General features: G+C 56.6%; 1 pseudogene; it reads right to left on the bottom strand.

Moving 5' to 3' along the window:
* Positions 1–13,144: 13,144 nt before the first annotated feature.
* Positions 13,145–22,769, bottom strand: part of LOC117090929 — a 35,120-nt pseudogene continuing 25,495 nt past the window's right edge.

Genomic DNA, 22,769 nt, shown 5'->3' with positions numbered 1-22,769 from the left:
GCAGGCTGTCTCTCAGTGGTGTGTTTTGTTCACTCAGCCAAAACTGTGACGTATGTCGTGGTTGGTGTGAGGGACCCAGATGGATCAGATACCACTCCTGCTGTTCACCCAAGACACACCCCCACGGGGACCTCCTCTCTCTTTTGGGGCCCAGGTTATAGATCTGCTGGCGCGGGGAGGGTCTCCGTCCTCTCTGGGTGCCTGAGGAATCCTCACATCACCCCTTGAAACAGGCTGGATCGGGGTCAGTCCCAGTGCCCGAGCCCTCTGCATGAGCAGCCGTAGTCCTGTCTCCGTACACCCATCACGCTCGGCCAGTCCTGTGGCCGGGCCCCTTAGTGGATGGTGGGAGGGGTATGGAATAAGTCATTAGCAGCTTCCAGGAAGGGAGGGGCTTCCTGTGGGGGCGGGGCTGTCAGTTTCAGAAGCAGTCTTCTTCCCAGTCCCTGTGATGTGCCCGGGGTTCACTGGACCTTGATGTCTCCTAGGACTGAGGGGACCTCACAGTGTGACTTGGCCCTTTCAGGTGACTCTGGGACAGCCTTAAAGAAAGAACACAGTCAGGATGAGGATGGTCAGCAGGGAAGGCCGTTAAAACCACGAGCGGGAAGAGCTGCTGGCTGGGCCGCTGACCTTGCCGCCTTCCTGCTGTCGATGTCGCCTGCATCCTTGGTTGGGGTCCTGGTGTGTGGGGTTTCCTTGGCTGTTAGTCAAGGTGACAAGTTGCAGATGAGAAGCTCAGAACGCCCCTTCCTGGTCCTCACTGTGCTCATGTCACCGGCGTGGAGGCAGGCGTGAGGATGTGTACAGGGGTGTGACAGCAGTTGCAGGTTTGGAGGTGGGCATCTTGAAACCCCTCTGCCCGTGGAGCTCCGTCTCCCTCTCTCTCCAGGGAGCGGCCAGGTCCACACAGAATTATCCCAAAGCATCAACCTCCGGGCAGCTGCCATGTCCCAGAGTCTCCAGAGACGGTGCCCTGAGTCTGAGCCACCCTCTGTCTAAGGTCCAGCTGGAGTGGTGTCCCTGAGAGCCTCCCCAGGATATTTACCAAGAGAGACTTCGTGGCTGTAGGGTCAGGATTGATCATGATCATGGCCGAGGAGCAGATGATCCCCCATCATCTGCGGAGGACAAAGCAACTCATAGGAATTTGGGCGGACGCCACCCTGTCTCTGCCCATTCTTACTCTCGCTCCTGCCCCCAGGCCTGTGGACACAGATGTTGAGATGCCCACTGGGTCACTGTGCTGTGTTTTGGGGCTTCCAGCAATGGAACACACTGGCTGTTCTCTCAACCCTCGGCTCTGGCTGCCCTGTCTGTGCGGAAGAGGAGCATCTGCTTTTTCTGGGGACTTTTAGTGACGAGGCTGGCGCCTCTGGGCTGGGTCTGGGCTCCTTAGTCTAGGGAGTGACTGAGATAACTCTGGGGGTCCCTCCTTTGCCCCCCCTTCTTGTGTGTTGTGGTGGAACTGCCTCTCCATTGGTGCTCAGCAAAGGGCAGGTGAGAAAGTGTGGCTTCCCAGCCGCGGCAGAGCCCTGCCAGCTTTCCACGGGGCCAGCGCTGGCGCTTGCACAGACAAATGTCTGTTTGCTCAAAGACTTACTGAATACTCACTTGTGCCAGGCACCTATAACACAGTCGTGGACGACACAGACCCAGTCCCTGCGCTTATAGAGCCGACCAGCAGTGTTTACAAGGCTCTGGGAAGCCCTGTGGGACAGTCACTGGCTGAACCCGGAGAAGAGAGGTCTCCAGAGCAGGTGATGTCGAAGCTAAGAGCTGAAGGTGGAGGCGTTCACCTGGCAAAGAGAGGCAGGAGATGTGTCCTGTGGATGCTCGTGGTCCACAGAGCTGGAGCACAGAGGGTGAAGGTGAAGGTCTGGAGACAGCAGTGAGCACCCAATCACAACCTGGAGAACCAGGCCAAGGAGCTTGCAGTTCAGGCTGAGAACAATGGGTGCTGTGGAAAGCCTTTAAGCCTAGGTGTGAAGGGCTCAGATGCAGCCTTTAGAAAGCTGGCTGTGGCTGCAGTGTGGAGAGTTGTCAGGGACGGGAGGCCACCGGGGGACCAGGCACAGGTGCTGCAGTGATTTAGGTGAGAGACGATGGAACCTCAGGGAAGGGAGATTAGAGAGATGCATAGGAGAATCCGTGAGCCTTGGTGGTTAATTAGATTTATGCAAAGAAAAGGAGCATTCTTGCCACCCGCCCAGCATGACACCCTCAACCCAGACATGTAGATGACTAATTGTTTGCATCAAATGGATGGATGAATGTATTTTCTGGGCTCAGTGCTTCTGTGCAGGAGATGGCAGGGATCAGCATGGTGCAATTAAATCTCTCTCTTTGTTTGTATTGAGCTGCACAGCTTGCAAAATGCTTCCATAAACGTGATCTAGGTTCCTCCCGACCAAAACCATCTTATTGGCTGTCACTGTGCTTAAACTTTCACCATCAGAGATGCACCAACGTGTGCCTGGAAAGAGCACTGATGTGGGTGCCAGAGGACCCGGGTTAAATTCCCAGTTTGCATTTGGTGTCTCTGTAAGCCTCGGAACTTGTCTTGGTTTTGTCCTTTGCAAATGAGGATAATGCCTATTTCATAGATTTGTTGTGGGGATTAAATAGAGGCATGTACGTAGAGGCATCCAGCTTGATCCTGGACCAGGATAGGTGCTTGGCAAGACAGTGGCTGAACCTGGGTCGCCACATGAAAGGCAGGACCCCAAGGAAGAGCAGCTTTTCATCCCGAGGACACAGGAGAGCGGTCTGCAGAGGGACGTTGGTGTATGAAGGGAGGGTGAGCTGCCCGCAGGAGCTCAGGGAACAAGTTTCCCCATGCCTCTCTTTTGCTCTGGGCTGGCTCAGCAGCAACACTCAATATTCCACAGAAGCAAGAAGGAAGCCAGATTAAATAAATGTCGTTTTGGACACAAAAATATTGACATTGTAATGGTCCCTTCTTAAAGCCGTCAGCAAAGCTTGGTAGGCTATTGATTTAGCCATCTCATTTTTGCTGAGTTTAATGACAGCAGTGAGATAGACTATTGTCTCCTAAAGCTAACAAAAAGAGTAACAGCACTCCACAGGGCACGCTGGAGCCAAGCCCTCCTGATGAAAGCTGATGCCCTGGAACCTCTCCTTTGCAGCCCAGAGACTACCAGGTAGCTGAGAGCCAGCTAGGGCAGAGCTGGGCACTGCCCCGTTTTCCTTGGCCCTATGTGCAGAGGAGAGAGGTGAACTAGGACAGGAAGGCTGCACAGTGGCCTGTGGCCGGGTCTTGTGGCTAGCACCTGTTGCCCAGAGATTTTTCTTCTGGTTGCTGAGTTCTGGAACAGCCTGTAGCAGTGTCCAGAGCAAGGCCAGGCTAGCCTTGGTGGTCGAGGTGAACTGCAGCCCACATGCTCTGATTTAAGGACCTCAGGAAGCTCATTGTCCTTTGCCTCCCTAATCCCACCTCAACTCCTCCCCTCAATTTCTGGAATCAGAATCCAGATGGTCCCTAATTTATAATGGTTCAGTTTATGATTTTTTGACTTTATGATGGCGTGAAAGCGATAGGGATTCAGTAAAAATGCTCATGGCTTTCCTTTGAGTATCCACACAACCATTCTGTTTTTCGTTTTCAGTACAGCATTCAATAAACGACATGAGATACCCAACGCTCCGCTGTAAAGTGGGCTTTGTGTTAGGTGGTTTTCCCACTGTGGGCTAATGCAAGTGTTCAGAGCACATTTAAGTTAGGCAAGGTTAAGCTGTGGTGTTCGGTAGGTAGGGGTATTTTTTTTTTTTTTTGAGACGGAGTCTCACTCTGTCTCCCAGGCTGGAGTGCAGGGGCACGATCTCGGCTCACTGCAAGCTCCGCCTCCCGGGTTCATGCCATTCTCCTGCCTCAGCCTCCTGAGTAGCTGGGACTACAGGTGCCGCCACCTCGCCCGGCTAAGTTTTTGTATTTTTAGTAGAGACGGGGTTTCACCGTGTTAGCCAGGATGGTCTCGATCTCCTGACCTCGTGATCCGCCCGCCTTGGCCTCCCAAAGTGCTAGGATTACTGGCGTGAGCCACCACGCCCGGCCGTTAGGAGTATTAAATGCATTTTTGAGCTATGGTATTTTCAACTTATGTTGAGTTTATTGGGACGTGACCCCTTCGTAAGTCAGGGAGTGTCTACATATTCTGAGTATGTTTGTTTTCTCTGGCAAGAGACCCCAGTTCCTGAAAGGACTCAGCCTTCTTATTTACCAGTTGGCCCCTCCAAGAGAGTGTGTTGGGTTTGACCTCTGGCCTCCAACTCAGGGTTCTCTAAAGTAGGATTGGAGATTCCTGAGCTATTCTCAATATTTTAAAAGTCCCAGGGAACTTGTTCCCCCCCCCCCCCCCAATCATGGGAACACAAACCTCTTGGGTCTGGCTGGCTCTGTTATGCCCTTAGTGCAGGTTTCCCTCCTCTCCCCTGGTCTGATGCAAAGGCTCCCACCGGCTGTTCCACAGGTCCTCTCCTTCCTGCTCAGGGCACTGCCAGATAGGGTTTGACCAGAGACAGAAGCAGGAGGAAAAAAGAAGTAGGGGCTTCTTGTGTATTTGCTTCTTTTTTTTTTGGATACAGTCTCACTTTGTCATCCAGGCTGGAGTCCAGTGGCGTGATCTTGGCTCACTGCAACCTCGGCCTCCTGGGTTCAAGCGATTCTTATGCCTTAGACTCCTGAGTAGCTGGGATTACAGGCGCCCACCATCATGCCCGGCTAATTTTTGGTATTTTCAGTAGAGACGGGGTTTCACTATGTTGGCCAGGCTGGTCTCGAACTGCTGACCTCAAGTGATCTGCCCGCCTTGGCCTCCCAAAGTGCTGGGCTTACAGGTATGAGCCACTGCGCTCGGCCTCATGTGTTTGTTTTTAAGAAGAAATTGGCTGTTGGCCCCTGTGCTCTTGCGTCCCCACCAGCAGCCTCACTCTTTTCAGTTGTGGAGAGAGAGTGAGAACCAGGGTCCCCACGGTCCCCAGCTCAAGGCACCCTGAGGCAGCAGTGGCAGCCCAGTCGAGGCTCACATGAGGGCATCGGTACCTGCTGGGAAGTAGTGGCAGCTGACAGGCCAGCCGGCAGCCACCAAGGCACAGCTTCAGCAGCAGCTTCTCGCTGCCTGCCTGGATGACAAGGCCCTTAGATGCCACGGCTGTGGAGACAGCAGTCACCAACCACTGACAGTGCTGTGCAGCAGGGAGGGCACCTGTTCCTCCTCGGTACACACACACATACACACGCTCAGTGATGGTGGAGGTGAGTAGATGTCCAGGTCCAACGGAACAGATGACCGTGGGCGTGCCCTGGGCTGGCTCCCTTCCCCTGTTCAACATCCAGACAGAGCTGCTGCTGCTGTGACCGTTCGGTGAACAACTGAACATTGGCCAAGGAGGTCCTGAAGACACAGGAGAGCAGGGCAGGGCTGGAGCTCTCGTGCCAAGTAGGTCCCCACCGGACCTCCTCAGGTGGATCCACCTGCTCACACAGCATGTGGCCAGGCCGCGTCGGGTTCACACCACACCAGGTGTGTGGTTCCATTCTCAGCTGCCTCCCAGGCCACCACCACCCCTCTGTCTGGGGATCCCCCGAGCCCAGCTTACCCGGGTACTCTTCAGGCTCCCCACCCCACCTCAAGCAAGATTTCTAGACAGAAGTGTGAATGAGAGAGAATGAGTGTCCCATGTCATAGAAGGGAAAGCATACTTCTTTTTAGCTCTGCGCTGGGCAGCCTGATGGCTCAGCAAAGATTCCTCTTTTCGCATTGAGGAAAAGGTGTCCAAGCCTGGATTTGGGGATGAGCACAAACCAGCTGGTTCAAGGTGGAGAAACCCTGTCATTGTGGAGTGAGGGAGTCTGGGGGTCCAGGTGGCAGTAGGGAGTGTGTGTCTCAGCCAGGGGGAGCCCTGACTTGTGACCTCTCCCCACACTTTGCCTCTGCTGCAGCCAGGCAGAGGGCCATGTGGTGAAGTGGGGACAGGCTCACTGCAGATTCCTTAACAGCCTGGTAAATGGTGTGAAGATACGGACTGACCAGAGGCAGAAAGCTTTACGAGGAGCGCAATTCAAGTACATGTGTTTGAGCCCGGCTCTCGCTGACAGCCAGGAGCTCATGACACTTGTGCGTGGGAGAGGTCAATTCAAACAAATCATGACTACAGCTGACAGACGGGTAAGCAGGACCCTACGCCATGTGGCCAGCAGGTTTACTCACAGGGAAGCCACAGCTAACATGGTGGCTTCAGGATGTCACCATACATTTGGTGAACTGACGGCTGAGGTTTCCTTGCAGTAGAGGGAAAAAAATAAACAGAGGTAGTCTAGATACAATTCCTTTACTTTCATTATCATGCCCTAGCACGTGAAGCTGGGCTTACCCTGAGGTCAGCTGTGGAGAGGGATGTGTTTCCAATGAGAGCAGGTTCTCTATACGCAGTAGGTGAAGGCATTGTCTAGAATACTGCGATGACCCACACCCATGGGCCAGCTGGTTCCAGGAACTCATCTGGCCTTGCTGACACTGGGCTGCCTGAAGGATTAGCCACACTTGCACAGGGTGGGCTGGGAAAGGGGAGTCCCAGGTTTATAAGCAGGAGGAGGCGGGGAGCATGGGCTGGGCTGTGGGCTGAAACAGGAAAAGGGAGGCCGGGCACAGCGGCTCACGCCTGTAACCCCAGCACTTCGGGAGGCTGAGGCAGGAGGATCACTTGAGCCCAGGAATTGGAGATTAGGCTGGGCAACACAGGGAGACCCCGTTTCTACAAAAAACTTTTAAAAAAATAGGAAAAGGGAGGAATAAGGATGTTGTTGTGCCTCTCCTAGGGCACATAGGAGGTGGTGGGACAGCAGGCTGCAACCTGTCTCCTTCCAGGAAAGGACCCAGCCACCGGGTCTCCTGGCCAAGGCCACAGACCATCCAAGAGCCCTCCAGGGCAGGGCAGGTGCTGCACAGATGCACAGTGCAGAGGCTTTCCTGTTCGGCTGTGAGCGACCCTAGCAGCATATGCTTCACCCCCGACCCCACGATGGAGGTAGGAGGACAGTTGCATCTAGGCAGCCCGAGGGACTTTTGAACCCTGAGGGTCGTGGCAGTGTCCCTGGGATATGGTCTAAAGCAGTGGTTCTTACAGTGTGGTTCCAGGACCAGCAGCAGCCCCTGGGGACTTGTTAGAAATGCAAGTTATTTGCTCTGCTTCCCCTGATTAGAAACTCCGGTGGTGGGGGCAGCAATTTGTTTGGAAAAGCATCCCCCCAACCCCAGGTGATGCTGACGCCCACTCGAGTTTGATCACTCCTGCTTTAGATGCTTGATCACGACATTCTCAGCAGATGTAAGCAACACTCCGCAGCGGTACCAAAGACTGGTTTTCTCCGCAGCCAGTCAAACCCCCTTTCCTTCCCCAGGCCCAGAGTGGCCAGTACATGGAGAATGTCTTCAAGGCAGGTCCTAGGGTGGGTGGCGGTGACGGTAACTGTCCCACCTCACTGCGCCTGTCTGAAAACCTTGAAGAGGGGGCCAGAGTGGCAGACTCTGAGACTAATGCTGGCTGCAGGGCTGGAGGGTCCCGGGCAACATCATACTGACATACCATGGCCCCCTCCCCTCAGGGCCACACTGGGACCTTCTGGCTCTCAGGGCCTTTGGCTGTGCACAAGGTGAACTTCCCAAAACAGAAAGTCGTGTCCACTCCAGAGCCCCGGCAGCAGCAGACGCTTCGTATGGCATGGAGAAAGAAGGCAGAGAGGGGCGTCACCTGAGGGGGAGGTGGTCAACGCACCCCCAGATGTCCCCTCCCAGCCCAGGGTGGCTCTGGCAGGGGGCGCGACCTCAGGTTTTCTCCAACCCGCAGTGATCTCGACATGGGCATGAGATTCCACACCGTGTGTGAAGGCTCCGAGGGCTGAGGGCCAGTCCCTGCTCTCACTGTGGGGTCAGCATTGGCCCCTGAGATAATGGGCCGGGCTGTTGCCAGGCTCACTTGCTGTCTGAGTTCCTGTACCGGGGGCCCGGCTGTCGGCCTGAAATAAGCCAGGCTTCTGCACCACACGCATGTGCAGGGCAGCTGGTGCCTGGCCCAGATGCTGGATTCTGTTCAACCTGGCAGGGGGTGCCGAAGCTGCTGCTATAGGATGGTGTCCCCGAGGGACACTGTTTCTGAACGTCAGCCTGAGCACTTGTTACAGAGATGGAGAACTATGGGACACGGAGGACGGGGGTTCCTGGCTCAGCTTTGCTTCCTTCTACCTGGCTGGGGTGGCAAGACAACAGCCATTACTGCTGACCAGCAAGCCTCTCAACCCTGCTGAGCCTCAATTTCCTCACCTGTAAAATGGGGGTAATACCTTCTTATTGGAGTAATTGCAAGCGAATGTACTGACAGCAAGTAATACATTCTAAGTGCACAGCAGGCCCTTAGTAAGCACCAGGCATTCCCCGGACACCCCGCAGATGGCCCTGCCTGGAGGGCTCCTGGGGTTGAGGCTAGACTGTTGGGGAGTGGGGAGGGAGAAAGAGGAGAATGGGCACACACACTTCATCCCCTCCCACAAGGCCAGGTTTCATCCACCCTTCATCCGGGGGACACAGGGACGTACCCTTCTCGCTTGGTGTCTGCCCCTTAGGGAAGGGTGGCGTGGCGTGTGCAGGGTGAGGACGTGCTGGCCTGAGCTCTGTGGGATCCCAGCACCTGTTGTTGCTCTGCCAGGGCCCTGGTGGGCAGGAGCCTTTTGCCTACACAGCACTGGTGATGACTTTACATAGGCATGTCCTCTCTCTCCAAGGAACTCAAGACTGCTGGCCTCCAAGCAAGGGCTCGGGAGGACCTGCCCTGGGCATCCATGTCTGCCCTGGGCAGCAGGAGGGTTACACGCAGCTGGGGCTGCATCCTGGGCTTTGGACTCTAGCCGTTGTGCATTCCCAGACAGAACCTGCCCTGTCTTTGGCCTGTTTCCTCCCACCCTGTCTCATCTCCCAGGCTGCTGGTCTGAATGTGGAGGTTGCATTTCCAAGAAGCTCTGAGCTGTCCTATCACTTTCTACAGCTTGGACCAGCCAATCTCCCCAATGAAAATCTGGGCTGGACAACCCCCCAGGGCAGGAATCACAGCGAATCCTGCCCCCAGTCAGGCTGGCCCAACCCAACCCATGGGGCTGGGGCCGACGGAGCAGGCTCTCCTGGGCCTGCCCTCAGTGACCAAGCTGCTGCCATCTTTGTCTCCCATCCCTGCCAGGACAGACAGGTCAAGCCACAGCCCTCCTACCCACTGCTGCCTCTCTCGGTGCCCCACCGGGAAGAATAAGACCCTGGCCCAGCAGGCTCCCTCTTTCTCAGCCCTTACTCTGTAGGTCTTGTTGGTTGCTAGGCAGCCCTTCAGAGCTCCTGGGAGTCGAGATCAGGTTTTGATGATCTGCATGAAGCCCAGCTTGGAGGGCAGCAAGGAGAATCATGTCACACTGTTTCTCTGGGCCGTGGTGCAGTTGTTTCTGGGAAAACTGGTCTTCCTTTTAATGAGTTCACATGGCCACTCCAGGCCCTTCTAGGCAGAGGCGATAAACCAGCCCAGCCTCCTGATAGCCCCTGGAGAATCCTCAGAGTAGAGGCGGCAATCTGCCCCAAGAGGCTGGCTTGCTCTCTGCCCACGTGGGCACTTCCCGCTCTGAGGATGTAGTTTCTGGACAGTTTAGGGCTGTGTTTGTGACCGCAGTGAGGGCCTTCAGGCCACTCCTGTGTGGGGGCAAGCACACCTCTCCGCAGGGCCAGCCCAGGTCAGCAAGGGCTGTGCTCAGCAGGCTGGGAGCTGGAACACGTGGAGAGACTGGGTGTGACCTCTCCCAGCCTCGGCCTTTGCATCGCAAGGTGCTGTGCGTCAGCGGGTAAGAGGCCCCCTCTGGGGAGAAGTGCAGGACCGGGAGGTATGGAGACCAGGCGTGGGGTTCCTGTGTGAGGCTCAAGGTGCCCACTGGTGATAGCCATCTGGGGGTTCCCTATGGCTGTCGCACAAGTTGATACCCATCCTTCGTGAGACTGCCAGCATGAACACTCTGTATTTCCTAGGATTTCCTCTCTATTCTCCCTTAGTATTTGGGAAAGTTCGTCCTGAAAACTCCCTGCCTAAGTCAAGAGAGATGCAAGAGCGGACCAAAGGATGGGCTCTATCCAGCCTGGGATGGGTGGAAAAGGGAAGCAGAGCGAGGCTGTCTGGAAGCAGCACGGTGGTGGCCACAGGGTTGGGGAGAGGGAGCCCCAGGAAACGTGAGGTTTGGGCGAGTCCCCTGGATTCAGAGCTGCCCCTCCTCAGCCTCCAACTCTGCAGGGCCTGGGATTTTTTTTTTTTTTTTGAGACGGAGTCTTGCTCTGTCGCCCGGGCTGGAGTGCAGTGGCCGGATCTCAGCTCACTGCAAGCTCCGCCTCCCGGGTTTACGCCATTCTCCTGCCTCAGCCTCCCAGGTAGCTGGGATTACAGGTGCCACCACCTCGCCTGGCTAGTTTTTTGTATTTTTTAGTAGAGACGGAGTTTCACCGTGGTTCATTCACCAGGATGGTCTCGATCTCCTGACCTCGTGATCCGCCCGTCTCGGCCTCCCAAAGTGCTGGGATGACAGGCTTGAGCCACCGCGCCCGGCCAGGGCCTGTGATTTTTACACCCACCAACATTAAGAGCTGAAGATAGTTTTAAAACCAGGCATTCCTCGGCTGGGTGAAGTGGCTCACATCTGTAACCCCAGCACTACAGGAGGCCAGGGTGGGAGGACAGCTTGAGCCCAGGGGTTTGAGGTCAGCCTGGATAACATAGGGAGACCCCATCTCGACAAAAAGTTAAAAAATTAGCCAGGTGTGGTGGTGCGTGCCTATCATCCCAGCTGGTCAGCAGCTGACCGGGAGGATCGCTTGAGCCTGAGAGGTCAAGGCTGCAGTGAGCCATGGCCGTGCCACTACCCTCCAGCCTGGGTGACAGAGCAAGACCCTGCCTCAGAAACAAAAACAGAAAACCCACTGGCATTCCTGAGAATTGGGCCCCAGACCAGGAGACCCCCGAGGGGCATATTACTGGAGGCCGGGGCTTGGGGCCAGGGTCTCCCAGAGGGATTTCTCCTGGGAAAGCCGCTAGGCAGGTTGCAGGGCTCCGCTCTCGGTGCAGCATGTGCTAGTGTGGCCAACACACCCCACATCCCTGCCCTGGCAGCTCCACCCCACCTGTGGCTGCCCTGCCTCTGCTCTCCCCACTCCAGGCCCTGCAGGAAGGAGTGAGGCCAGCAGGACACGGCTTTCCAGGTGAGGCAGTGTGGGGAGTGGGCAGGTCAAAGGGCGAGCTAGGTCATCTAGGGGAAGAGCCACCCCTGACTGTCCCACCTGTGCATTTCCCAGAGGGAACAGCAAGGCGAGGGCTTCTGAGCACCAGTGGGGATCCTGCCCCTAATGCAGGCGTCCCAGGGCACCTGGGTTTTCAGCCCTTTGTCCCAGGTTTGGGAGCTGGGAGGGAGCAGAGAGCCTAACTGTCACCCTCCTGTAGTCCCTGGCACCCGCGTGCCTGGTGAGGGTCCTTCTCCTGCCCAGGCTCTGGCTGTGAGGGCTCAGAAATGGAGGGGAGGGGGCTGGGGGTCCCTGCCTAGGTGGGGAGCTGTGGCCTAAGGCACTTGGTGCATTTGCAGCGTCTGGACACAGAGGAGGGGGCATCTGTGGCCCTGGTGGAGCTCGTGCTAATGTTGCAGGCCTGGCAGGTGGATGTGGCATCCGTCCTTCTGAAGGGCAGTTGGAAGGGGATGCAGGTGACCATGAGTAAAAATGTCGCTGGAGCCTTGGTGCGAGCAGCAGGGGAGAACGATCCTGCAGACCTGCCAGGTGGAGCGGGCGAAGGAGCAGAGAGCAGAACTCGCCAAGGCTGTCGGCTCTCAGGGCCCTGGAGCAGTGCTGCTCACGCCCAGTGCACACGGAGTCCCCTGAGGCCTGGAAAAAGGGCAGCTTCCCGCTCAGTTTGCGGGGGGGCCTGCGGTTTCGCACTTCTAACAAGCTCCCAGGTGATGACAGTGTGCGTGGGGGAACCACACTCCGAGAACTGCTGTCCAAGAGCAGGGCGTTGCACACTTTAATGGACATAAACCACCTTGGGACCCCCTTATTACAGTTTCGCAGGCCTGGGTGGGGGCCTAAGGGTCTTCGTTCCTAACAAGCTCCCAGTCGATGCTGTTGGTCTGTGGTCCTAGGGCTGCTCCAGAGATGGCCTAATTTAATGAGATCCCGAGTGGGTATTTCTGCTCCCTCCTCACAGCTGTCTGAAGCAGCCTTTTTCTCTGGGAAACTGCCTGTATTTTGCTGCCCTCAGACTCCAGAACAAAACTCAGGTCCATTATGGATGCTCTGAGGTGTGCAAGAGCCATGGGGGAAACGGAGACTCTGGGAGGAGCCCCTGGAGCTGTCACCAGCTCTGACAATGAGCACAGAACGCAGTGCCAAGCCCTGCCCCAGGAGTCCTGCCTGCCAGCCCCGGTGTTGGCAACCAGGAGCTGAACAGGAAGGGGCTGGAGCATCCTGCCCAAAGCATGCGCAGGCTTGGGAAGGTCGCTCCCAGCCCTATCTCACTCTCCATTTCTAAAACAGAGGACCTTTATTCTCCCCCCTTGCTCTGCATGGGTTCTCCCCCGCCTTTTTCCTCTTCCTCTCCTCCCTCCCACTCAAGGATGCATTGAGGTAATGGCATCGTGATCCTGATAATGATGACCTGTTGTTGGGTCTCGACTCTGTCTGCAGGAGAGGGGCACTGGGCAAGAGCAGCCCCGTGACTGTCCCGTGCCACCTGGGGTGAAGGTGGATTCCCCTAAGTATAGAAACAACACCCCGACTTTCCCCAGTGTTTCCAGCAGCTGCTGCCACCCTGGCCTTGTGAATCTGGATGTAGAAGGCAGGCTGGTGGAGGTGCCTGTGGGCTGTACCCACCTGTCTCTCAGCAAGGCTGGCGAAGAAGGTAACTTCTTCCCCTCCTCTCTCCTCTCCATCCCTCCCAACCTGGAGGGCAGCGGGGAGTGTGACCACCGCCTTCAGCTTGGAGACTCGGTGCTGGGGCCAGTGTTCATCCACCTAAGGGCCTCAGGGTCACAGCTGAAACATGGCTTAGGGGGTTATTTCGTGTCCCACTAGCTTAAGCAAGCAGCTGTCACAGCCCTTCCACCCATGCAGGTGTCATGCAGCGCGCCCTCTTCCCCTGTCCCCACCTCATGGGCTGATGATTTTTCCTGTGCACTTTCTGGATCTTTCTGATCCATGCTAAGGGGGAGACAGAAGGGAGCTGTTAGGCCAGCACAGATTTGTGCTGTAAGCAAAATCCACGTGTACATCTCATGCTGGGGGAGGACAGGAGCTAGGCTCCCAGCAGACACACTTCTGCATGAGATGTGTGTCCCCAGGGTGCTCCCAGGAGAGGTCCAATAAGGGTGGAGGTGTGTGGGCCAGACTCTCATCAATGTGGGTCCACAGGCACACACACACTTGCACATCCCCACCTGGAATCATGCAGAGGCGTACAGGATGCGCTCATCAATGTGTGTGCACACACGCGCACACCCCTACCCTGAATGGTGCGGGGGGCACAGGATACTGACCCACCGGATCCCTGAATAAGCATCAGCATCTCCCTCCTGACAGAAGACGTGGAGAAACCAGCATGGATGGCTCCAGGCAGCCAGCAGGTGGCGAGCAGAGACAAGACAGGACAAATTCCTGCAGGTGCTGGAGAAGGCAGACCGGGTCGGGCCGGGCTCTGGGGCCCAGCTGCATGGTGTCTGGTGCTTTTGTTCGGCAGCCGCCTGGGTGTGGCACTCGGCCACACGTGGGACATTTTTAACAGGGAAGCCGTCATGCCTTCTGCTTCTTATGAGGTTTCTGAGTCAGCACCTGGCTGTCATCAGAGAACACGAAGGAAGGGCCGGGGAGGTTCCAGGAAGCCATTCCAAAGTGATTGCTCGGTTTTCCTTTCCACGACCTGCAGATCCCAACACTCCAGGATGGTGCAGGACATCAGTCTCAAGGTAACTAACTGGTCACAGAGGTGAGAATCTTACTGAAAAATCAGAATGTTAACCCTGGAAGTTTCCTGAAAGATGAGCTAGACGGTTTTGAAACTGGATTGGAAACCCCAAGTGTAGCTCAAGGCTACTGGTCTTCGAAGTACCAGGCTGGGTATGTGGGGGAGGTAGGTGCCTGGTGGCGAGGATGACTAGGAGCCCTTCCTCAAGGCTTCGGCCCACCTGGGACTTGGGCAGTGTAGTGCCCAGCATCGGCCGCCGGAGGGAGCTCTAACCTGAGACTTGGCCGCTGGAGGGCTGGCTCAGTGGACTGCAGCCGGGAAAACAGGGCAAGGGGTTGAGCGCCACCAGGAGCCATTCCACAGTGACCATGGAGGAACAGAGACTGCATGGTGGGGGTTGTGAGTGGGGGGAAAGCGTCCACTGCCCAACGACCTGTTCTCCTCGGCATCAGACTTACACAGCAGCTCCATCCACCTTGACCTTAGGCTCAGGGCATCTGCAGCCCTACTGCCTACCCTCGGCCTCACTGCCCTCATCTGGCAGCTTCTATGGGCTTTCAGGGCCGGAGAGGTCATGAAGAAATAGACAGAACGGCCCAGGTGTGGTGGGGGTCCATACAGAGCAGGCCTCCTCTGCACTGGGAGTCACAGGTTTCTGGTGCAGTGTCATAGAGCAGCCCTGCCCCAGTTCCCAGTGGTGACTCCTCTGCGGTTCAGCACATGAGACAGAAGACTTGCCCCGGGGAGGTGCAAAACAGGGGCAATGCTAACTCCATCTGCGCTCCCTGGCCCTGCAGGTGAGTGAGGATGAAGGGGAGCAGGCTGGTCTGGCCAGGGAGCAACTAGGGCTTTTTTTGAGAGACAATGTGCCCTTGCAGAGAGAATACAAATGATGGTGTCATGTGTCGGGCACCTGCTATCCGCTCAGCAATGAGCCAGACACTTACATGTGTGCTGCTAATTCCCATCAGATGAGGTCCGGTCAGCCTCAGTTCACAAACCAGTGACTGAGGCTCAGAGATGAAATAGCTGGCCCTAGGTCACACAACTTGCAGGTGGCAGAACCAAGGCGAGCGTCCCTCCAAAGGCTAGAGACTCTCCTGCCAGCGTGTTAGGCTGTAGCTGGACCCTCCAGGCCCACAGACCATGTGGGTAGCTGGCACCATCATCTGAAAGGACCCTATGCTGGAAGGCTCTCCAAGCCAGCCAAGGCCACCGTCCCCTCCTTCTCTTTCCCACAGACCTCTGAGTTGGGGTAGGTAGTTTGCAAAAGCGAAGGGCCAATGCCGGGAGATCTGGGCGCCAATTCAGGGGGTGAGACCCTGGGCAAGTTGCCTCTCTGGGTCTCAACTTTCTGTTCTGTAAAGTGAGGAGAACGCTACTCCTTGTCTGGCCTGGGTCTCAGGTTGTTGTGTGGATCCAATGAGAGAAAGTATCAGAAATCCTCTGAAGTCTACAGACAACTGGATAAAGGCTTATGGAGGCTTTCCTTTGTGCCAGGTGCTGTAAGTGGGTCACAGGCATCACATCATTCTTATTTAGACCTTAGGAGGTTGAAGAAATTATCCACATTTTGCAGATGAAGGGTTGAGGGATAGGGAAGTTAAGTAGCTCGAGGTCACACAGGAGCAAAGCCAGGACTGGACTCCGGTCTTCTGAGGCCTAAGCGCTACTCTTCCTCTTCCCCAGACGGTGCTTGTAGCCCTGGACTGGGAAGGGCTGGGCAGGACAGCAGGACTGCTGGACCCTTCTAGAAGGACAGCCTATACCTGCGGGGGCTCTTGCCTCTGAGTATTTGCTCCCGGCTTCCCTCCCTTGGACCCTTGACTACAGCAGCCTGACAGAGTGACCTTGACTTCCTGGGTAGCAGCTGGGGGACTGGGTGGAAGGGGAGAAATGGGAGCCAAGGGCATTGCTTATCCTCAGTGAGAGTGCTGGATGTACATAGGAGAATGTGCGTGCACACACACACACACACACACACACACACACACATATATACAGTCATTCTGGATTCCAAAATCCACTGATACTCAAGTCCCTGATATAAGAGGGTGCAGTATTTGCATATAACCTCTGCACATCCTCCCATATTCTTTAAATCATCTCTAGGTTACTTGTAATACCTGATACAATCCACATGTTATGTGAATAGTTGTCACGTTGTATTGTTTAGGGGATAATGACAAGGATGTTCAGTGCAGACATAACCATTTTTTGTGAGTATTTTTGTTCCATGGTTGGTTGAATTCAACGATACAGAACCCATGGATATGAAGGGCTGATGGTACACACATACACACACAGAGGAATGAATGCAGATATGTTCACACTCACACATGCACAAGCACCCTAAACACACATAGTGTATACCACCTCACCCACATAGACCCGGGAGCATGTGGACCCCCACAGACCCACACACGCCACGGCAGGCTTGCACACGGACCCCCACATGCACACCCTCGAGGTGCATGCACATACCTGAGCCCACATCCACACTCCTCCCAGGCCCCTGTTCCTGACAAGTTCAGGTTGTCCCTCAGGCATCTTCCTTCGTGTTCTCTGGGGAAGCGACTGACTGTTGGATTCAGCCTTGGTTGCAAAGGGAAGGGGAGAGAAGAGAGCAGGGCAGGGCATGGACATGTCAGTCCAGTTACTGGAGATCGCTGCCACTGGAGACGGGTTCAGAGCCCTTCCACATACCTTCCTCCTAATCTGTCAACTGCAACTCACCTGCAGGCAGGCCACCCCGATGCTCACCGCCCCCATGAGTAGCAGGTAGCTTGGTGAGGCAACCTCCCTGGAACGGAAGGGCAGGTGTCATGGCTTTGGCCCAGAAGCAGGCACAGGTGGGGAGGAAGGGCTGGCCGTCCCGGTGCATAGGGCAGAGGCAGAGGGTGGACCAGAGGGCTCATGCGCTGGACCTGGCCTTGAGTGGCTTACAGGTCTCGTGGGCAGCCCCAGGGGCATGCCACAGTGCCCTGGACTCTCCCAGGAGGAGCTGCTTTTCCCAGGGCTTTGTAGAGCCTCTGCAGGGCCTGGCACCGTGAGCTTGTGGTCAAGGATCATGTGTGCTTGGCTTTTCCCACACCCGTCTGCCTGACCGCAGCCCTTTGGGGGCTCCTGGAGGCCAGGCTGGGGTGCTCACCTCCCCCTAGCAGACGTTGGAGGGGTGGGCCGGCTGGCTGCAGAGTGCCACCACCGCCTTGCAGCAGCTGGCGGGCACTGGTGGCTCTCACCTCCCACGACAGCAGGTACGTACTGTGCAGCACTTGAACTGCAGGGGGAGGCAGAGGCTGGAGGTGAGAAGGCTGTGCGGGGTTCCAGGGCCGAGGACACAGGGTTCAAATACTCACCAAACCTTCTTTGCTCTCCCTGCGTTTCTCCCTTCCCTGTTTGAGCAGAGAGCTGTCCCTCGGGGCCAGCACTGCCCGCAGGACTCCTATCTGCCACCTGCAGATAGGTCCTTTAAGGAGATTATGCAGGGTGTCCTGAGGGCAGGGTAGGTCTGTGAGGTGGGCAAGATGGATGAGGGCGGGGTCCCCAGAGAGTGGGGCTGTGTACCGCTGCCTGGCAGAACACAGGGTGGTGACAAGCCACAAGAGGCAAGGAGCCCTGGTCATCCAACAGGCAGGACACAGGGACAGGGACCAGCCTTGCCAGAGGTTCCCAGGTGAAACCTCAGAGCCCCAGACATGCAGGGGCACAAAGGGTGTCCCAGAGTCCATGGCACAGGCAGGTCAGTGTTGGCCAGAGGGGCCGGTGTGAGTACTGAGTGAGGCCGGGGGTCGTCGGCACCACTCCAGGGCAGGGAAGTGCCAGCCAGGGTAGAAAGCAATTCAAAGACAGCGGACTTGGGCCACTTCCTGCCCTCCTGAGTCGGGGCACTGAGATTCCAAGTCCCTACACAGGCCACAGGACACAGCAGCTGGGAGGCCGTATCTGGTGTGGGTTTGGGGCTGGGCGGGCGGAGTGGTATTAGTTCATTAGTTCAGCGAACAGGGCTTTGCTAGGTTTGCCATGTGCCTGGAGTGAACAAACATGAGTCAGACACCAGTCCTGCCCTGAAGTAGTGTAGCATTTACTGTAGTTTAGTTGAAGACAATGGAAGTTTGTGTGTGAACTCCAGAGAAGGAAGGGATTAATCCTCCGTCCAGGGCTAGGAAAGGTCCACAGGGATGGACGGGTGTGCCGGGTGTCCTGGCCGAACATAACGGCGGCAGACAGCGCAGGGACTGGCACAGCGAGGACAGGGAGTCTCGCAGCCTCGCACATCCCTGTGCCTCTGTCTGTGTGTGCTGGTGCTGCACGACTGCTGGGCCACTTACATGTAAAATGGGGCCAATAAAAGACCTGTACCCTGGGCCGTTGTGAGGACTGAAAGAGGTGATTCGTGGAAGGCAATTAGAATAGAGCCTGGTGCAGCATCCACAGTTAATGAGAGACACTTTTGTGAGTACAGGTGCATGTGCCTGTGTCATTTACATGCATGGGGTGCTGCTGGAGGGCCCGATGCTGGCCCTGGCTCTGCAGCCACTGCTTTCTTGGGGCTCAGTCTCCTGCCTGAGATGCAAGTTGGGGTTCTAACTGTTCCTGGCCTGTGTGAGGGCCTGCGTCTGCCTGCACCGGTGCCCTGCAGGTCTTGGTGGGTGACACGGCCTTTGCTCTTAGCTGTACCTTTCCTCATGCCACTCCCACCCTCTCTCCACCTAAGCAAACCCTGCCCCTGCCCCACGGAGTCCTCCCCACCTCCCCTGCGGTCTGTTCCGGGGGTGCCCCAGCCTCGCACTGCCTGCACGTTGCCTGCTGTGTGTCTGGCTTTCTGAGTGAGCCCGAGGGCGGGGATTCTGTCCTATTCTTGTCTCGCACAGGTCCTCACAGGCACAGCCCAGTGAGAGTACACTCAGTCTTGCACAGGGCTGACCAGCAGTGTGTGCTGCTCCATCCCAGTCCTGGGCTAAGTCTATGGGGTATGCGTGTGCCTGTGGGTGTGCACCTGTGTGTACACGTGTGCCCTAGGCCACGATTTCAGAAAAGAGACCCCTCCACCAACTGGGAGCTGAGCCTGCGTCTCGGGGAGATGGGGTGAGGGCTTCCCCCCTGAGCCATGATGCCCTGGATCTTGGAGCTCATGACATCTATGTCCTCTACTTGCCTGACATTCCCCGGGCCAAGACCAAGGCCCCAGGCCCAGGGGATGAGGGTGGGGAGTGGGGTGGCAGAGAGAGGGGGACCAGAGCAGGTGGGTAGAGCAGCCTTGGATTTCCTGACACGAACCCATCAGGATCTGGAACAGTGCCGTCCAGGAGAACTTTCCGCGATGGAGGCAGCGTCCTGCATCTGTGCTGCCCAGCTCGGCGTTCAATCACCATCTGGGGCTCCTGAGCGCCTGAAATGTGGTTGGTGTGAGCAAGGAACTGGATTTTGTTTAATTTAACTGTAAATAGCCACATGTGGGTGGCGGCTGCCGTATTGGACAGCACAGCTCTGAGGTCCACCGCCCGCCCCCTACGTCTGGCAGGATGGTGGGCCTCGCTGGAGGGATCTGCCGCGTCTCTTCTTGGAAAGGAGACCACCTTTCTGTCCCTCAGCTTTCTGCCTGCTGGCTCACAACTGGGGAGCTCTGTTGGTGGCTTAGCTGAAATACCCCTGCCGGGTAACACTCCCTCTTACGGGGCTTCGGCTCCCCGCTCCCCAGGGAAGAAGGAAGGCAGCCCCACAGAAAGAAGAAACCCGAGAGAGGCTTCCTGGCCCAGATCCTGGCAGGAGATGGAGTTCTCCTGGTACTGCCAGCTTCCTGCCCACCAGGACCCAGAACGGGAAGACAGCAGGGGTGGGTTTGGAGGAGGGAGTCGAGGAGAGAGAGGGAGAGGAACCAGCCTTCAGCAGGCACTTGTCACGGTGGTAGGGACTTTACAGATGTGGCCGAATTTAATGCTCACATACCCCAAAGAGGCTTCATTTTAGGGATGTGGCAACTGAGGCTCAGAGAGGGTAAGTAACTTGCCCAGGGCCACACAGACAGGAAAGAAAAGAGTCAGGATTTGAACCTGTGTCTGCTTGGCCTTCAAGGCCATAGGGCATGGTGTACCTCCTGTTGCAGCCGGTCTACTGAGGTGGGGATCTGCGTGGCTCCAGCCTGCCCGTAGTTCTCGGTCAGAGTCCGGCTCAAGTGCTGCTTCTGTTCATTACTCAGCTGAGGAGTGATAAGATGGCATCAGCAGGACCACCCCACCCTTACCCGCCACCCAGGCCTGCTCCCCGGCCTCCCAAGCTGACTCTAGAGCACTGTGGCGTGTGGATGGTGCAATGAGTATCAGTGGGAAACGGCGGAAGATGCCCATAAAGAGGAGGTTACAGAAGCTGGGCCTTGACACAGGGCGCAGGTGCGATGGGCAGAACTGAGGGAGGCTGGGAGGCTCAGGCAAAGGGTGGCAGCCAAAAGCTGGCGGGAGGCGGAGGTGAGGCTAGACCCCAGAAACTTTGAAATGTCCGTTGATCTTAATTTTGATTAAGAGGCGATATTCAAAATACTTACAATTGTTACCCTGTGAGCACCATTCCAGCACTGCTTAAACAGCCAGCAGGGTGGTGCTGTCTCTACCAGCTGAACGTTACCCTGGTCATGGCCTCAAACTCTGGATTCAGAGGGCAGCAAGGTGGGGCGGATGGGACTGGTCACGACGTCCCTGTTCAGTCCAGGCAGGCAAGACCTAGTCCTGTCTTCAGAGTCTTCCATGTGATCCTGGCCCAGGCCTTTCTTCTTGGATGCCTCTGGCAGATGGATTCATCCTCTAGACCATCCTTGAGAGGGGAGAGGGATGACCTATCCCCTCCACGGGAGACCCCCCTCTCCACCTCCCATGCGGAAGACATCAGCATCAGTGGAATCAGGGAATTGCTGGAGCCGGGGCCAGCACCTGGGATCCGGATGTGTGGAGGATTGCCAGGGTGGAAAACGGGACCACCCCTGTGCCTGCCTCAGTTTCCCTCATCACAATGCATCCCCCTTCTCCCCCGCATTGCTTTATCGGGGCACGGACAGACAATGGAGGAGGAGGAAGCGTCCACTCAGCCTCTGGTAAACACATGGGCCAGGACTCCCGCCACGAGCTCAGCCAGGTGATAGGCGACAGGCAGAAATACTAGGAGCAAGGAGAGAAGAGGGTCGCCACCAGGGATCAGGACATGCCTATGGCCGATGTTTGCCCAATGTGGGGGTGGTGGCAGAGATAGCTCCTTGGGACCCCCATCACCTGTGCCATCTTCCTTCTCTCGCCAGCAGCTCTGGACGTCCCAGCCTTGCCGGCTGCTTGGCAGCGAGTTTCCCACTCATCCCTTTCCTCATTGGACTGGCGGCAATTCAGTAATCCACCCACCCATCCAATATGTATAAATACCTGCTGTATGCCAGGTGCCAAGCAGCGTAAGACAACTATGGTCCTCAAAGTTATTAATGGTTGGGGGGATAGGCGAGTGGTTACAATCAATGTAATTGCTATCAGTGTAACTATGGGTTAAGCCCTAGAAATGATGGGAGGCTCCTGGCGGGGAGGGCAGTCAGAGAAGGCTTCCTGGAGGCAGTGACACCTGAGGGAGCATCTCTAAGGACGAGCAGGCATTTGCCAAATGAAGAAGGAGGGAGGTGCATTCCAGGCAGAGGGGAGAGCACGTACAAAGCCTGGAGCCTGAGGAAAGCGTGGGGCGCTTGTGTTCAGGGAGCAGAGTGCACCCACATGGCTGGAGTATAGGGGCCAGGCTGGGCAGCAGCAGCCAAGGCTCAGGAAGAAGCAAAGGCAGAGATCAGAAAGGTGACTCGTGTGTCCTCTTCTCGCCCCGACGCCCATTCCCTGTCCTGCATGGCCCCGCAGGGGCTCTCGGTTCCCCTCAAAGCTGCCTGGCCGCCCCCAGGCTTGGGGTTGACCTTCTTGCCTTATGGCCCTGCCGCAGCCACTGCCTGGCTTCCTGGCCACGCACACCCGCGGGGAAGGTGTGACCCTGCTCAGTCCCACCTGGCTTTCCACTGTCAGGGAGGCTCCTGCTCCGCCCTGACCCTGGTGTGTTCTCGCAGCAGCCAACAGGTCTGAAATGCATGTCAGAGCTACTTGGGCTGGAGGGGGGCAGGGAGAGGGGGATGGAGCCAGATAAGTACAGGAGCCAAGGAGCACTGGGCAGGAACAAGGGAAGAGAAGGGAGGAGAGAAGACGGGGGAGGACTGTTGATGGAAACTGGCCTTGCCCTGGGGAAGTTCAGCCCCACTCATGAGCACCTCTCCCCTAGCTGCCCCCAGGCACTGCCCACCCATTTGGCTACAGCAGAGCAGCTGCCCATAGTCACTGGGATGTCTGGGTTCTAGGGAAGGACCAGGCTATGGGTGACACCCGAGGCTCTAGGGCTCACCCAGCAGGGAAAGGAGCATGGGCTGGAGGGAGACAGCTGGGGGTGGGGGGCTCCTTAGGAGGGACTGGGGCTGTTGCCAGTTTCAGAGGCTGGATTTGGCCCTCAGGGGGCATTTGGCAATGTCGGGAGACTTTCGCTGTTGTCGTCACTGGGGGAAGGAGTATTCACAGTGGGTAGAGGCCAGGGATGCTGCTGAGTGTCCCACAGTGCACGGGGCGGTCCCCTGCAGCAGAGAATTATCAGGCCCCAAATGTCGGTAGTGCCGAGGTTGGGAAACCCTGAGTCACACATTGACAGGTTCTCACGCTGACGCTGGGACTTGATTTGCTTAT

This window comes from Trachypithecus francoisi, unplaced genomic scaffold, assembly GCF_009764315.1.
Source record: "Trachypithecus francoisi isolate TF-2019V2 unplaced genomic scaffold, Tfra_2.0 Lachesis_group11, whole genome shotgun sequence".
Lineage (NCBI taxonomy): Eukaryota > Metazoa > Chordata > Mammalia > Primates > Cercopithecidae > Trachypithecus > Trachypithecus francoisi.
Note: the sequence above shows the minus strand (reverse complement) of the source record. Positions and strands in the feature narration are given on the sequence as shown.